Source organism: Phaseolus vulgaris, chromosome 3 (assembly GCF_000499845.2).
Source record: "Phaseolus vulgaris cultivar G19833 chromosome 3, P. vulgaris v2.0, whole genome shotgun sequence".
Lineage (NCBI taxonomy): Eukaryota > Viridiplantae > Streptophyta > Magnoliopsida > Fabales > Fabaceae > Phaseolus > Phaseolus vulgaris.
Window position 1 is genome coordinate 26,499,509 of NC_023757.2, and position 16,299 is coordinate 26,515,807.

Here is a 16,299-nt window from a genome sequence, read left to right on the forward strand (position 1 = left end):
AACATATTTTATTAAGTTTAATAAGATATTAACTGTCTTTGTTTTATTACAAATCAAGTTGGGTACCATGTTTGAGAAATTATCAAAATTATCCTACATAATCATTTATGATTAAATATAAAATATTATTACATTAATAGCTCGTATTTTAATTGAATAATTTAAATTTATTTTCTCATTATTTTTTTATTTTTCATTTTCACGAATATATTCTAATTCATCAGATGTTTTTGTTTTTTTTAAATATATTTTTAATCTCCGTCCACTTCTAATCTTGTAAACATATTTATTAGTTTTAACGCATGACATTATGACAAGTTTCTCTTAAATAAATAATAAAATTTTAACCACTACTACTTTAAAAATAACTTTTAATTTAAAAATATTAAGGATGTTGGTGTACATCTAATAAATAAACCCTTCTGATTAGCATTACAAAGTTAAATGAATTAAAATGATCTTTTAAAGCTTAAATAACCTAAGAGGAAATGACTAAAGAGTGAGGGTAAAAAATAATTTTAGTCATAATTTTATTTAGTACTTTTGTTAACATCATAAGTACAGTTTATTATTATTCAGTCAGAAATATTTTTTGTTTCATCGGTATCTTACAACCAAATTTTAATTAAACTTTGTTATCGTTGTTACATTTATTACACTTTGTTTCCCTATATGTGGTGTGGTTAGGGACTAGGTTTATTGCATAAGGGTGTTTGAACTAGCGAGACCTGTTTACATGTGAAAATAGACTATGACATCTTCTAGTTTCATATATTTAAAAGAATTAAATATATTTTAAATTTATATGAAAAATTAGTTTTTATTTCTATTTAAATTTTATATATCATAAATATTTATAATTAAAAGTTTATTGAAATGAAATATTGTTAATTTTTTTTTGACAAACGAATTTTCAGTTACATAAATTATAAGTACTATATTGTCTAAAGTTTAGATTAGATAAAAAAAATTAATTTCACTTTATAATATAGGACAAAAGTTATATTTAACAGTTTTAAAAATATATAACTTTATATCATTTTGTAATTTTCTTTAGTGTCATTTAATAAATAAAAAATTATTTATTTCATTGAATAACTTCTCTTTGTTTTAAAGTAATTAAAAAAGTTATTTTTTTAAAATAATAGCTACATAATTTTTTTAATATAATTTTTATAAACATACATATATTAAATTGTATATTTTTTATTTTTTAATTAATTATTCATAAAAATAATAAAATTATATCTTTTTTACATGAACTGAAGCACATTTATTGTTATAATATATTAATAACAAAATTGTATAAAAGTACACTAATAGATAAAAAGATATTAAAAAAACATCTCTCTTCCATTCCATTGTAGAAAAAAAAACCTAAGTGATATTTTATATAAACATTTTTTCTATAAATCCCCCGCTTATTCTCTTTCTTCTTCTTTTTCTCGTCCCGCTCTTTCGGTTTAAAATTCTCTCTTTTTCTTTTTTTTTTCATTTTATCTCTCATACTTCATCTATCTTAAAATCTGATCACACCATGTTGTAGTTGAAGAGTGAGGGTATATTTCTACCCTTTCAGATTTTCAAACATAGTAAGTTCATTTTTACTCTAAATATCCATTATTCTCTATGTTTTTCTTTGATTTAGTCATAAAGTGAGACCAATTGATAAAAATGTTTCTCTCAATTTGATTAAGCTCATACTAAAATTTGGTAATATTTGGATAACTTGCGTGTTCCTAAATTTTGAAGTAGTCCCCCCTCTTCGAGGTAGAATTTCCATTAGTGGAATTTCAGGTAAGGGAAACTAACTTTAACTCTCAATAGTACCCTAGGCTAGAAGATCTGAATGTGGAGGGGACGTGGTCCCAAGTTTCAATTTCTCTTGTATGGATGTTATTTGATAAAGTTGTTTGATTTTATGTTGTGTGAACATGTATAAATATTATATTTTGATAGTTTGGAAGTTAAATATTGTTTTTGATGTTTGAAAAATTCTTGAATGTTATGAATTTTTAAATTTTATGTAATTGAATGATATGTATTATATATGAATGATGAAAGTTGTATGAAATTGATGTCATACATTTGGGATAATATATGAGTTATTATTTGATGGTAAAAACTATGTTTAATAGAGATGATCTAGTTTCACTGATGATCTAAGTCATATAGACTAAGATATCAGGTGGTGAGAAGCTGGTGAGGGAGTTCATACACAATGGGTCCCGTTGTAGACACTCGATATATTGGATGTTTGAACTTACCCTGATCTTTTCTCTTGAATTTGCTGATAATCTTTGGATCAGGTGTTAGTCTCTGGTAGGGACATACTTAATGAGTCTTCCGGAAGACGATGGATTCATGTGTAGTCAATGGGATTGCAATGAAATCTAATGATTGCGATTGAAAATAGATCCATGTGTGGTCTATATGAATGATGAAATTGGTATTAAAATTTTATATATTTAAATAAATGTTTATAAATGATTAGTTTGATTGGTTCTTTTTGCATGAATTAAATGTTGTGAAATTTCTTTTCATTAGTTTACCCTTATTTTTCTTATTGTGTTGTGAACTGTGATGATTGTACTAGGTACACAAGCAAACGATCATACAGGTGTCGGGGGGAGGAGAGGGTCTGGAGGGCTTTATAATATAATTTTGAACTTTGTTAATATTTATATTTTTATAAGTCATAATCTTGTAATAGTTAGATGTATTTTATACGGTGTTATATTTTTCATCAAATATTATCACATCTTCCAAAAAAAAAAAAAATTACGTGCATTTTTTTCTATTAATTGTTTCTCACCTCTTTTGGTGCATTTTTTTACAAAATTCATTATTATTTGTTAAAAAAAACCTTGGATTTTGTTAGGAACATCATCTCTCTTATACTCTTGTTAATATATCCTGTGTTATTAAGTTTATTGAAAATAAAAAAAAATTGAATTAGTATCATTATTTGATGAATTTTCTGTTGAGAAATTTATCTTAAATAAAACTTAGAAGAGATACACAACAAGGATTGAAAATGATTCATTTTTTATTAAATGTAATATCAACTTTAAATGATCAATTATGAGAAGTGGTAATGTATTATTCAAATAAAAATCAAATATATACTCTTCTTTTATCTTATTTATATATTAAATATGTCATGTTCCGTCCGGTTGACCGTGACGTCTTCGTGCGCGACCTCAACCGTCAGCTAGGGACTCCTTCCCCCTGGTTACCTGTGGATTCCTGCAAAAAAGAGGACAAAGAGGCGCCCTAGCGGCCGTTTGCACTCCGACGCTCAAGTCAGCCAGCAAGAAACACCAAAACTGTTCACCTACGTCTCTGAGCACCGCGTATGGCACTCTGAAGGTGATAAAAAGAAATGTGTATATGTGTGTGTGTTTTCTCCCTCAGGCAAAGATCTTTCCCCAGTCCCTTGTACGTAACCTTAAGCACGAGCAAGCAACTAGAGAGTTCTCTGGTAAATTTGCCAAAAGTTCCAACCCTGTTTCCAACATTCTCCGCGCTATTTAAACTACCCAAGCATTTAAAGCGCCTTAACGCGCCTTTAATTGCAAAATGTAACGCACTCAATCAGCGTATCTGATTTAGGAAACGTAGCGCATTTAAGACGTTGAAACGCTTGGGAGCCATTATAGTACCTGAATGTTCGAAACAGAAACTGTATTGAATGACTTTAATTACCTGGTACCTGACTGGAGGGTGTTTCTATTCTGACATGGCTGTCGTACACGTGGAGGGCCTCACGACGCCATGACCCCATCTGGGGGCGTTTCTACGTGTGAGTCCTCCTGCTTGGGAGTGCTACTGTGCTAGGGGTGACTTTTTGGGTGCCAACTCATGCCCCCAATTATCTAGTCACTTACTTTGAGAGCGTATCTGCCTTCCTCTCGCACCCTGCGCCCTGCTACCCTGGGCGTGACCTTCCTCTTGAGTCGTATCTGTCCCAAAGGCGTCTCGGGGGCGGCAGGAGTACTTCACGAGTCAGGCTGCCCTACAATGGTGCTATTACTATGGCCTTGAAGCCACCTTTTCCTTCTCTTTATCACTGCCCCGGGTTATCGGGACCCGAGGCCTCCCCACGGCGTTGCTCCCTCCGTGGTCTTTCCTACCCATGGGTATCGGGGAACCACACTGTGATCGCCTTGCTTTAGTACTGTTTGAGCTGGCGACGCCCTGGTTGGGTGACGCCATCACCTAGGCGACGCCTTGTCCTGGCGACGCTTCCTCTTGGCGATGCTGGCACTTGACGTCTCTCCACCTAAGCGACGCCTTGCGTTGACTTTGACTCTCCAGTCGTTGACTTTGACCTTGACTTAGTCAACGCCCGGATACGGGACGGTACATGTCATATTATTTTTCTCTCACATATTACATATTTAGGGTTTAAATATAAACTAAGTTAGATATATTAAATTATCGTTCATTACTTACATTTATAATATATAATTAAAATAATTAATATAATAATATTAAATAATTGATTTTGGTATGATTTAGTTTTGAAATGTAAAATCATAAACTAAATCAAATGATTCAATTATAAGAAAAATTAAATCAATCTAATTTTTTATTTTAATTAATTAATTTTTATTATTTTATTTAATCACTTTGACTCTTAACACTCTAACTACTATTAGTAAATAATCTATCATGATTAAGAAATAAAAAATATTTGCAAAAATAACTTATTTAATTAATTTGTAATGGATTTCTATTCAATAACAATATGGTCAATTACTATTAACAAAAAAAAAAAACTATCTTTTCTAAAGGATGTATATAAGTTTCTTTCAGGTAAAAAGTATGTAATAGAGATAATGAAGATCAAACACCTTGATCAATGAAGATGCCTTCTTCTTGAATTAAGTTGTACCTAGAAACTCATTAGGAGAAGTTTCATCTTGTTTTTACTCTTTTAAAAACCAATCACATCAAGTGATATTGCTCTTCTTTTTTTCATTTGTTGAATTATTTTTTCATACCTAGGTTTAGTTAGTTAAATTTAGTAGATTTCTATACTATTTTGAAAGGTGTAACAAATTATATGGTTGAGCTTACTATGATAAAGTTTATATAACTATATTCTTTATGATAAAGTGGAAACTCGCGATGGTATCGTAGTGAAGGTTATGGGGTTTAAAGGACTATGTATATAAAACTTATTAATGTAAAAAATATATTATTGTTTCTAATTTAGATTAAGTTATTAAAAAAGTTCTTATACTAAAAACTACTATTATTTAAATTAATTTGTTCTAATTTTATGTGAGATCAGCGTTATAGTTATATATTATGAGTGTGTTGTTGTAACATGTGTTTGTGATGGATTATTTAAATTGATAAATATACTGCAATATTTATAATTTTATTTATTATAATAAAAATAAATAATTAAAACAATGATAAATATGAAAAAATAACAAATAAATTTTATTTTTTACTTAGTTTTTTATTCAACTTTTTTAAATAATGTTAATTTTCTTTTTCTTATCCTCTTAACTCACTTTTTATCATCAACCCAAAACAAGTACATATTGATGTGTAAGTGTCGCCCACCATTCCAGCAATGTTCTTTCTGCCAGTAAAAGTGACACCCACTCCCGCACCACCGCACGCTTCCATTGGTTTTGGTTGTGTCACAAAACCATTAAATTGTCTATTATTTCTTTTCAGCCACTATTAATATAAATATTATTTTATCTAGTTGTATTAGCAGAATTTCTAGTATGAGATCGGATCAACCATATAATCAGTTCAATAGAGCTTATCTATAAAAAAATAGATAAATATTTTATGTTTAATTAGTCTCGTTTTTTAAAGTTTTAAAACCTATAAATATAGGATAATTATTAAAAGAAATATTATTTTATTCTCATTACTCTATTATTATAATTATTATTATTAAGTATTATTATTCTGAAAAGTACTAAGTAAATCCACTTAATTTTCCAAAATATTATAGTCAAAACTCATTTATTAAGAATTTACATTTTATTATTGTTCTAGCAAATCAAAGAAATTCTGAATTACTCTAGGGTTAAAGCTTACAAACAGTTGAGTATTATTATTTTTTCTCTCTTTTTTAAATTATATATAATATATTTATAAGAATAAAACCCATTTAAACCTTTTTTTTTCTTTCTTCCTTAAGCTTTTGAGAGTTTTCCGACCTATTAATTAACTTCCATTATTTAAATGGTTAAACTCTATATTTACAGTGGTATTCTTCTCATGTCTCACTTAAACCGACATATCTCTCAATCATGTTGATTCTCGTGTATAAATGTTATTAAGTATGGTGGAATTACGATGATTACTGTTATTTTAGAACTCTTCTTACAAGTCTCTACATCTTGATAAAGAATATTAGAAACTTAATACTTCACGCAACAAAAGGAAAATCCCTACACAAAAGTTGTTGGAAGAACAACTTTAATGAAATTATTGCATGTGAGAGTTAGAGAGGGACAGAGTACGAAATACAATTATAGGATGGTGGCTAAGAAACACGTAATGGTCTGTGTGAATCATCATATTCGATCTCTCTTATGTCCAAAACATTTGTCATCATCACCAAAAACCATATGTGATGGGATCATTTCCTAATAACACAAGCATCTCCACCCAACATCCAATTTTTTGGTGGATTATTCTTCTAATTATTAGGAAACTTTCCCACAATCAAGTCAAATATTTCAAATTTGAAATTATAGAGAATCAAATTTCTTGGCATTGTTTTTTCGTACTTTGTTTACTAATGAAGATAGAGGCACCTAACATAGAACAAACAGATTACCATAATGTTTTTTTAGATAACATGTTTTCATTTTTACCAAGACATATATAATTTTTTTTGAAGTAAGTACAAGCTAAAGAAGAAGCATTACTACCACTTCACACATAGTTTGAGAGTAGGAAAAGCACTACAAGAGGAGTTTATTAGTGTTCCTACTAGGGAGATGGGACCTAGAGAACTATTGAAGTCTTCTTCTCATTCCTTCGGTCGGTCAGGTGACTGAGTGGTGAGATGAATTTCTTGTCGTCCTCCTGCTTCTCCTTCGGCACTTGGTCTCGGGTGAACACCGGATGGTGAGGGTACTGCGAAGGCACTCTGACGCTCAAGTCAATAAAGCGGGTGGTCAGCTCTTAGGTAGGTAAACAGTAATAAATGACATACCTTACTCCTTGGAATGCGTGCTATTTATATTATTCTAATGAGCCTACCTTGTTGGGCCCGTTTATCGAGGTGGATACCGCTTAGGGTTGCATTACCTAATTCTTAATGATATATTAACTTCACTGATCTTGGTTTGAGCATTAACTGTAATAAGGGTCGGCCGTCAGCCATCTCAGTCGTCTCGGCCAAGTCTTCTAAGGTCTCGGCCAAGTCTTTTAAGGTCCGGCCAAGTGGGTCATCGACCTCGTCATCCGGCCAAATTTCTTAAGTCTCAGCCAGGTTCCCCTGGTCTCGGTCAGGTGGACTCGGCCTCGGGCAGCCAGGTGGACCTCAGCCTCGCCCATACCGGTACACTTGCCCCCCAGGCTCAAGGGCATATGTGTTAGATGTCCGATGAGTCTTTAATGATGGGTGTCGGTCGGCCTCCCTTGATCGTGCGATTGCTTCATTTCTCGAGGTATGACGTGACCTAGGCGGCGTGATGTGACCTCTAGGCGACGTGACATGATTGGCATTAATGAGGGTTTTTCGGGCGGGAAGTGTTGTGAACCGTTGGATCTAAGCGATCTAACGGTTGAGATCGATTCGACGGTTCGAATTCCGAGGCCCATGGGCCTTATAAATAGGGGTCTCCACAGTGTTGTGACGCTGTGTTTTCATCTCTGAGCCTGTCTGATAGCCGAGTGTTCTTCCTCCCCTAGCTATAAGATCCGAGCGACTTCTCACCCACTTTTATTAGGTTCAACCTCGTCCATTATTTGCAAGGTTAGTGATGTCGACCGTGTCTCGGCCAACGTCCTCTTCATCCGACCATTCTTCCCCTTCTCTCGGTCGCCCCTCTCCCACCCTTGAGTCGTCTTCCTCTTCTTCATCTTCTTCTTCATCTACCACCAGTTCTTTATCGGTTGGAGTGGCCGAGGCGCCACCCATGGTAGAGGTGGTCAGGGGGGACGACCCGGTTAACGTTGTTGACCGGTTGGACTCTCCCCCAGTTAACGTTGTCGACCGGCCAGACTCTCTTTCGGCCGACGTCATTGACCGGCCGGACTCTCCCCCGACGGCCATTCCGCTCGTGGATCTTAGTTGGGTGGATCCTAAGGTTGTTGAGTTCTCGTCCGCTTATGATACCAAGAAGTCTGTGGCCAAGTTTTTGGCTAAGTACCCGGTGTTGAAAGCGGGCGAGGACTCTGACGATTTTAGGGATCCAGACTACTTTAGGATCTTGCCTTGTGGGTCGACCGAGCGGGTGTGTATGGATCGGGCTGGTGCCGGTCCTCCTTTTTTTTACATGTATACTTGTTTCTTTTCCGATCTTCATGTGTCCCTCCCCTTCGATAAGTTCACAATGGGCGTCCTTCGGGCGCTCAACGTGGCACCCACCCAAGTGCATCCAAACACGTGGGCGTCCCTTCAAGCGTTTCGCTTGCTGTGTGACGCCATGCGGCTTCGCCCCACCCCCTCTTCCTTTCTTTGTTATTATGGTTCCCACCTCGGTCGTCTTTCCTCTTGGCTTTCCTTGGCCGGCCGGCCGGGGCACGTATTGTTTGACCCTTTTGCGGTCTCGTACAAGCGGTTTAAGGAAAGGTTCGTCAAGGTCATCATTCGGCCCGAGGCGACGACCTTTTTCTTTGACTGATCCGGTCGGTCTCGGTTCCCCCTATATTGGACCTCCAAGCCCAAAGATTTTAAGATTTGGCCGAGGCCGACGGAGAGTGAGGAGGAGGTGGAGATTCTCTCCTTCTTCGACGCACTCCCAAGGAAGCTTCCTTGCCGATCGCTGATCGGTGCATATACCGAGACGGCGCGTTGGGCGACCATTAGGGGTATGGGCTCGTCTTTTGTTGTGTTGGTCGGTATTTTTATTTTCGTTTTTCTAACTTGTGTGTTTTGGTTTGCAGCTATGATGGTTCAAGAGAAACCGGCCAGCGTTAGCGTCCTCGACAAGTACCAACAGAGGGCGGCCGATCGAAAGGGACGTCGGAGCATTGACGTTCTTCCCGTGACCGCCCCTGGCGCTGGAAAGGACTTGGCTGGTCCTTCTCATAAGTCCAAGAAGAGGCCGAGGGACGACGGCAATATCGCCACCACCCTTCGTTCCCCCGGCTCTCTGCCGACGCCGCCTCCTCGCCGCGAGATTGCCGAGGTGGTCCCTCTTTCCCTTCAGCGTGTGGAGCAGGCGTTCGAGCCTCAAGCTGGCGGCCACCAGCCATCGTCATCGGCCCTAGATCTTCTAGGGGGAATCGAGGGGACTCGGGAGTCGCTCTGATCAGTCACCCCCATGGACTTGGTGAGGAGCGGCCTTGAGCTCATGTGCCGGTCCATCGTCCTTGTTGAGCATGGGATTGAAGGCCACGACCGGCACGCCGAGGACATCTCTCGGATGGAGCAGGAGCTGGCCGAGGCTCGCGAGAATTTGAAGTGGTCTTTGGCTGCTAATGATGACTTCTCGGATAGTGCTGCCCGAGAGGCTGCCGAAAGGGAGCTTACTGCTGAGGCGAGGCGGCTTTTGGCCTCGGCTAGGGGGAGGCTATGAGGGCGGCGGCTGAAGTTTCCGAGGTTAAGAAGGCGGCCGAGGAGAAGCTCTCATCCTTGGCTGCTGAGTTGGCCGCCCTCCAAGTTGAGAAGGAGCAAGTCGAGGCTGAGCTCGACCAAAACTACGAGGAGTTAGAGGAGTTGCTTACTGAGCCGTGCGCCAAGCCCATGTTCTCTATGGGGGGCCGCCGACCACTGGTGAATTCAACATGGATTATGAGGTTCACCAGGGTGGTTGGTTCCGAGTGCCGAGGTGGGGGCTTTGGAGGCATCAGAGGCTCAGGCGGCCGGGACCCATGAGGGGAGGCGGAGGCTGAGGAGGGAGAGTGCGTGGAAATCCAAGACTAGGTTTTACCCTTGGCCGGGTTGTGGCCTTGTCTTTTATTTTGTTTCCTCCGAGGCCGGGGTGTGGCTTCCTCCTTTTTGCTTTATGATGTATCGTCCTTCTTTGATGTTTCTTTAATATAATGTTCAACTTTCCTTTCGTAATGACTTTGCATTTAAATTTACAAGTTAACAAGTCAGTCCTTAATTGAATCGGGCGATCGGCCATATTTAATGCGATGATAATCGAACAAGTAAAGCATGGGCGGTCGGCTATAAACTGTGGATGTTAGTTTGAGCAAGTTCAATTGGCGGTCGGCCATTAATTGCGAGTGTAAATTCGAGCGATTTCAGCTGGTCGTCGGTCATTAATTGTGAATGTAAAAATCAAGCGAGTTGCACTGGGCGGTCGATCATTTAACTGCGATTGGTTAATCGAGCAAGTATGATTGGGCGTTCGACCATTAATTGTTAAAACGAGCCAGTTGAGTCGAGCGTTTGGCCATTTAATTGTGATGCTGACCGAGCAAGTGCGCTAGGCGGTCGGCCGTTCTTGCGATGGTAATCAAGCAAGTTAAGTTGGCGATCGATCATGTAATTGTGATTTGTTGAATCGAATAAGTAAAACATCAACGTTCGGCCGTAATTTGTGATTGTTAAATCGAGCAAGCTTGGTTGTCGTTTTAGTGGGCGGTCGGCCAATACTTGAGATGTTAATCGAGCAAGTTTGATGGGCGGTCGACCAATACTTGCGATGTTAATCAAGCAAGTTTGGTGGGCGGTCGGCCAATACATGCGATGTTAATCGAGCAAGTTTGGTGGGCGATCGGCCAATACTTGCAATGTTAATCGAGCAAGTTTGGTGGGCGGTCGGTCTCGGCAGGGGACGCCGAGCCGGGAAGTTGTAGAAGAACTTTGTCAATATTTTGATGAAAACGCCTCGTTAAAACCTCCCTGGTCGGGTGAGGAAAGAGTGTGTGACTTTATTGATTTTAGCTGTAGTAAAACTTAAGGTGCGTGGCATTCCACGTCCTCGGTACAACTTTCCCCGAAAGCCATTATAAATGATAAGCTCCCCCCTGTGCGACTTCTCGGACTCGGCAAGGTCCCTCCTAGTTGGATGAGAATTTCCCTTCATTTTTACTCGCGTCGCTGCGCATTCTCCAAACGAGGTTGCCCTTCTGAAAACACCTCGGCTGGACCTTTGTATTGTACCGTTTGGACGCCCGAATTTTGCAAGCGGCCTCCCGGATCCTGCTTTTGTCACGAAACTCACTTACCAAGTCGAGGTTGACCGCTAGGCTCTCCTCGTTTAGGTTGAGGTCGAACATCTGTCGTCGTATGGTGGGCTCGACCACCTCCACCGGAATCATGGCCTCGGTCCCGTATGTCAGGCTGTAGGGTGTCTCCTGCGTGGTAGTTTGGGGGGTGCACCTGTACGCCCAGAGTACCTCGATCAGCTCCTCGGTCCATCGGCCTTTTGCCTTGCCCAACTGCTTTTTCAGCTCGTTGAGTATGACCTTGTTGGCGGCCTCGGCCTGTCCATTGGTTTGAGGGTGTTCTACCGAGGTCGTGATGGATTTGATGCCCAGGTCGTCGTAGAAGGACCGTAGGCCTCGGTCAATGAACTATTGGTCGTTGTCTGTTATTATCTGTGTGGGACGCCGAATCGGCAGACAATGCTCCTCCATACGAAGTTTTGCACATTTTTTGCCGAGATGGAGGCAAGGGATTCGGCCTCGATCCACTTGGTGAAGTAGTCAACTCCCACCAGGAGGAACTTGGTCTGCCCTTTCCCTGGGGAGAAGGGGCCGATGATGTCCATCCCCCAAATAGCGAACGGCCATGGGGAGATGATGCTGTGCAGCTCTTCCGGCTTGGTGTGGTGAAGGGGGTCGAACTCTTGGCACTTAGCGCATTTCTTCACGTATTCGGCACAGTCACCCTGTATGGTCGGCCAATAATAGTCGGCCCTCAGAACTTTGGCGGCCATCGTCCTTGCCCCGGCGTGATTTCCGCAGATCCCCTCATGGATCTCGGCCATAATGTACTCGGCCCGTTTGTTGGTGATGCATTTTAGCAGGGGGTGGAATAACCTCTCCGGTACAAATCTTCGTTGATCATGGTGTACCGGGCGCATTGTTGCTTCATCGCCTTTTCTTGGTCGGCCTTGCATGTACCGTCCGTTAGGTATTGGATGACGGGTGTCATCCAGTTGTCGGCTTCGGCCTCCGTCACACTGGGGTGTCTCAGCCATATTTGTATGACTGACCTTTGATGGCTCTTCTTCTTGGTGACCGATAGCTTGGACAGGATGTCGGCCCTTTTATTGTCCTCCCTCGGTGTGTGCTCCAAGGGTGCTTTGCTGAAGCGGGCGATGCTGTTTTTGGCCGCATGGTAGTACCGCTGCAACAAAGGTTCTTTAACCTCGAACTCTCCATTGACCTGGCCGACCATCACCTGGGAGTCACTTTTGCATGTAACTTCGCGCGCTCCCATGTCGTAGGCTAGGTTCAGCCCGGCGAGCAAGGCCTCGTACCCGACCTGGTTGTTGGTCGCCCGGAATCTGAATTGGAGGGCTTGTTCCAGGAAGAGGTCGCCCGACCCCTCCAGGACGACTCCCGCTCCACAGGATGTTTTATTTGAGGAGCCGTCCACATAGAGAGTCCACACGCCCGAGAGGGTGGGCAGTGGTGTCAGCTCGGCCGAGAAGTCGACCAGGCATTGAGACTTGATGGCGTCCCTTGGTTCGTAGCGTATGTCGAACTCGGAGAGTTCGACTGACCATCCTACCAAGGCGATGGAGGTTAGGTGTTGCGGCCGACTGGTTGCAAACTGAGTTTCGAACTTTGCTACGAGCGTGGCAAAGCTATCGATGGAGTTGGGTGAGAGCTTGGTGAACCAACTAAGGGTTGCTCCCTTCAAGGATGTGGGGAACACTCGGCACAACACAGCGTCGTCCGAGGTATAGAGGCCCATGTGGGTGGTGTAGGCGTCCATATGCTCGTCCGGGTCGGTCGACCCGTCATATCGGTCTCGGTTGAAACCCTTCCACTTCTCAGGCAGTGGGACTTCGATGATGGTGTTGGTAAAGGGGTGTCGGCGGTTCGGGTTGGCCGTCAGGGTCGTCCGGGTGGACCTGATTAGGCACGACTCGTCGCCCATCTCGGTTTCTCGAGGAGGGGGTCGACCTCTCGTCCCCTCGGCTACATCTGGGTTGGGGGGAGAGATGACTTGCCGACAACATTCGTCGGTATGACGGAGGGTCCTCCCTCCCCCAGCTTCTTTTTCATCTCTTCGTTCTCTCTACGGAGAACTTGCAGCTCTTGCTCCTTTTTCTGAGCAGCCTCCTCGGCCTTCCTTCTCATCTCGACCATCTCTCTCTGGAGAAACAACAACAACATTGTTTGGTCGGCTTCAGTCATTTTTTCCATGCTTCTTGTTGAGACCATCTACTTTTTTCCTTCAGCTAGTTTCCCTCGGCCCCACGGTGGGCGCCAATTGTTCCTACTAGGGAGATGGGACCTAGAGAACTATTGAAGTCTTCTTCTCCTTCCTTCGGTCGGTCAGGTGACTGGGTGGTGAGCTGGGATTCTTGTCGTCCTCCTGCTTCTCCTTCGGCACTTGGTCTCGGGTGAACACCGGATGGTGGGGGTACCTGCGAAGGCACTCCGACGCTCAAGTCAGTACAGCGGGTGGTCAGCTCTCAAGTAGGTGAATAGTAATAAAGGACATACCTTACTCCTTGGAATGCGTGCTATTTATATTATTCTAATGGGCCTACCTTGTTGGGCCCGTTTATCGAGGTGGATACCGCTTAGGGTTGCATTACCTAATTCTTAATGATAGATTAACTTCACTGATCTTGGTTTGAGCGTTAACTGTAATAAGGGTCGACCGTCGGCCATCTCAGTCGTCTCGGCCAAGTCTTCTAAGGTCTCGGCCAAGTCTTTTAAGGTCTCGCCAAGTCTTTTAAGGTCTCGGCCAAGTGGGTCATCGGCCTCGTCATCCAACCAAATTTCTTAAATCTCAGCCAGGTTCTCCTGGTCTCGTTCTAAGGTCTCGGCCAAGTCTTTTAAGGTCTCGCCAAGTCTTTTAAGGTCTCGGCCAAGTGGGTCATCGGCCTCGTCATCCAACCAAATTTCTTAAATCTCAGCCAGGTTCTCCTGGTCTCGATCAGGTGAACTCGGCCTCAGACAGTCAGGTGGACCTCGGACTCGCCCATTTCGTTACAATTAATTTAGGTTATAATAACCTCTAGCAAGATATGTAGATAATGGAGGTTTTGCAAACTTCCGATAAATATCAGCAGTTTTATAATAAACCTCGGTAAAAAAATTATTATTTTAATTTTTTAAAGTAAAGGTTTTGACACATTCATTATATCTTCTGAAAGGTTTTTCAATTTTTTCTCACGGTTCACTCTTCTCCCTGTATGATCCTTCATATTGTTGTAGGGTTGGCCCAGTAACCTATTTCACAGAGATGTGAATATGTTACCGTAGGAATTCATCCCTCTACCTCCGCTTCTTCCTAACTTTATTTTCCCTCCAAATGCCTTAACAAATTCTAACAAACTCTCACCACGATGCTAGATCTTAACCTCAACGTCTAATAACAACCATACGTCGCCGCTCTTTGTCGCTCAAATGGAGAGCTCTGGAAGCTCCAGTTCCTTCGTTGTCAATGTTGCCGATATGGATGACTCCTACTACTCCTACAGTGACGCCATCGCCTACAACTTCGCCATCCTCAACAATAATGCCTCCTTCTCCGTCAAAGAATCCTCCGTCCGCACATCTAGCTCTTTCCAGTGACCGACTCCGGTGTCTTGTCGGCATGGCTGAATGTCTCGTCAAAGGTGGATCTGAACGGTGTCGTTGTGGAGCAGAAGATCACTTTGTGGCAGTCGCACGTGAAGAAGAGCCGTCGTGGACGGAGGTCAAGGAGCTCGCAGTATCCCGGCGTCAGTTTCTATCGTAAAACAGGAAGAAGGGAATCACACATTCGGTTAGTGGATTGTGATAGTTTTGCTTTGTGATAACATACTACTATGTCTGAACACGTTGTGTGGTTTTGGTTTGTGCAGGGATTGAGGCAAACAAGTGTACTTAATTAGGTGAGGTCGCCGTTCGAGGATTCATTTTACATTATATGCTTCACTTTCTTCAATATCTCTTTCTTTCTTTTGTAGGTGAATTTGACACAGCGCATGCTGCGTGAAGGTAACTTCATTTGTATTGTTTTCGTGCTTAGGTGTTTCTGGTTTTGTTTAAGCATGTGAAATGTTTCGTGCATCTTTTGTTTACATTTCTTTTGTGCCTTTTGTTGATGTTGTTTAATTTTTCTTTCCTTTTCTTTTGGTGCCTTTTGTTTAATATATCAGCCCAATGCGTTGGCACATGATTGGTTGGCTTACGTCTTGTTTATCCAGGTCAGAACAAGGTTTGTTTACCAAAGTGGTGCACTTTTGTTTCAGATTTACCTAAACGGGCAAATGCAGAAAAGAAAAAAATTGCCATTGTAATTAATATCAATTAAATTTATTAATTCACCTAATTTTTTTCTTTTAATTAGAGTTTCCAACTGCTGGATTGTCAATTTTAGTTTAAATAAAATTGTACATTGGACAACTTAGGTATATTTTATCTCAACTGAAATTTCTAATTTTATTGACAAGTTTAGTTGATTTTTTTAAATAATTAATATTTTTAAAATTAAAAAATGTATATAATAATAATTTAAAAATTATTTAAAATGATATGAAGTGAATAAGAATAAGAATATTGAGAAAATTTATATTTTTTATAGATAATTAATATTAAAAAATTAAACTAAATTTTGTTTTCACAAAAAATAAGTTGGATTTAAAATAGGTTGTGTAATAAATGTAAAATATTTAGTACTTTTTAAATATTTTTGTTGTTTTTAAAAAATTGAAATTATGTTCATGAAGTAACATTTATAGTTGATACAATTATAAATAAAAAGGGTAGCGTTTAAACAATATTTATAAAATGATATTATACATGATTAGAAAATAGAAAGTTAGGAAAAGTTGTCATTTATGAGAAGTTGTGCCACATGGTGGTCTTCTTCGTTGTGTTCGTGGTTGTCCTTGTGGTTGTTATTCAGATGGAAGGGTAGGACGGGACGAAGGTGGAATGTCATCGTCAATGCCTTCGATTTCATTGTTATCACTCTGATTTGCGGACACTTGTGAATGCATTGTTGGTCGA

General features: G+C 40.6%; 1 long non-coding RNA gene across 1 annotated transcript; it reads left to right on the forward strand.

The window, feature by feature from the left end:
* The first annotated feature begins 14,487 nt into the window (after positions 1-14,487).
* LOC137805840 (uncharacterized) lies at positions 14,488-15,690 on the forward strand. The gene is made up of 4 exons (XR_011080251.1): positions 14,488-15,070; positions 15,150-15,179; positions 15,255-15,285; positions 15,447-15,690. It is a non-coding gene; the product is annotated as an uncharacterized lncRNA (long non-coding RNA).
* Positions 15,691-16,299: the final 609 nt, after the last annotated feature.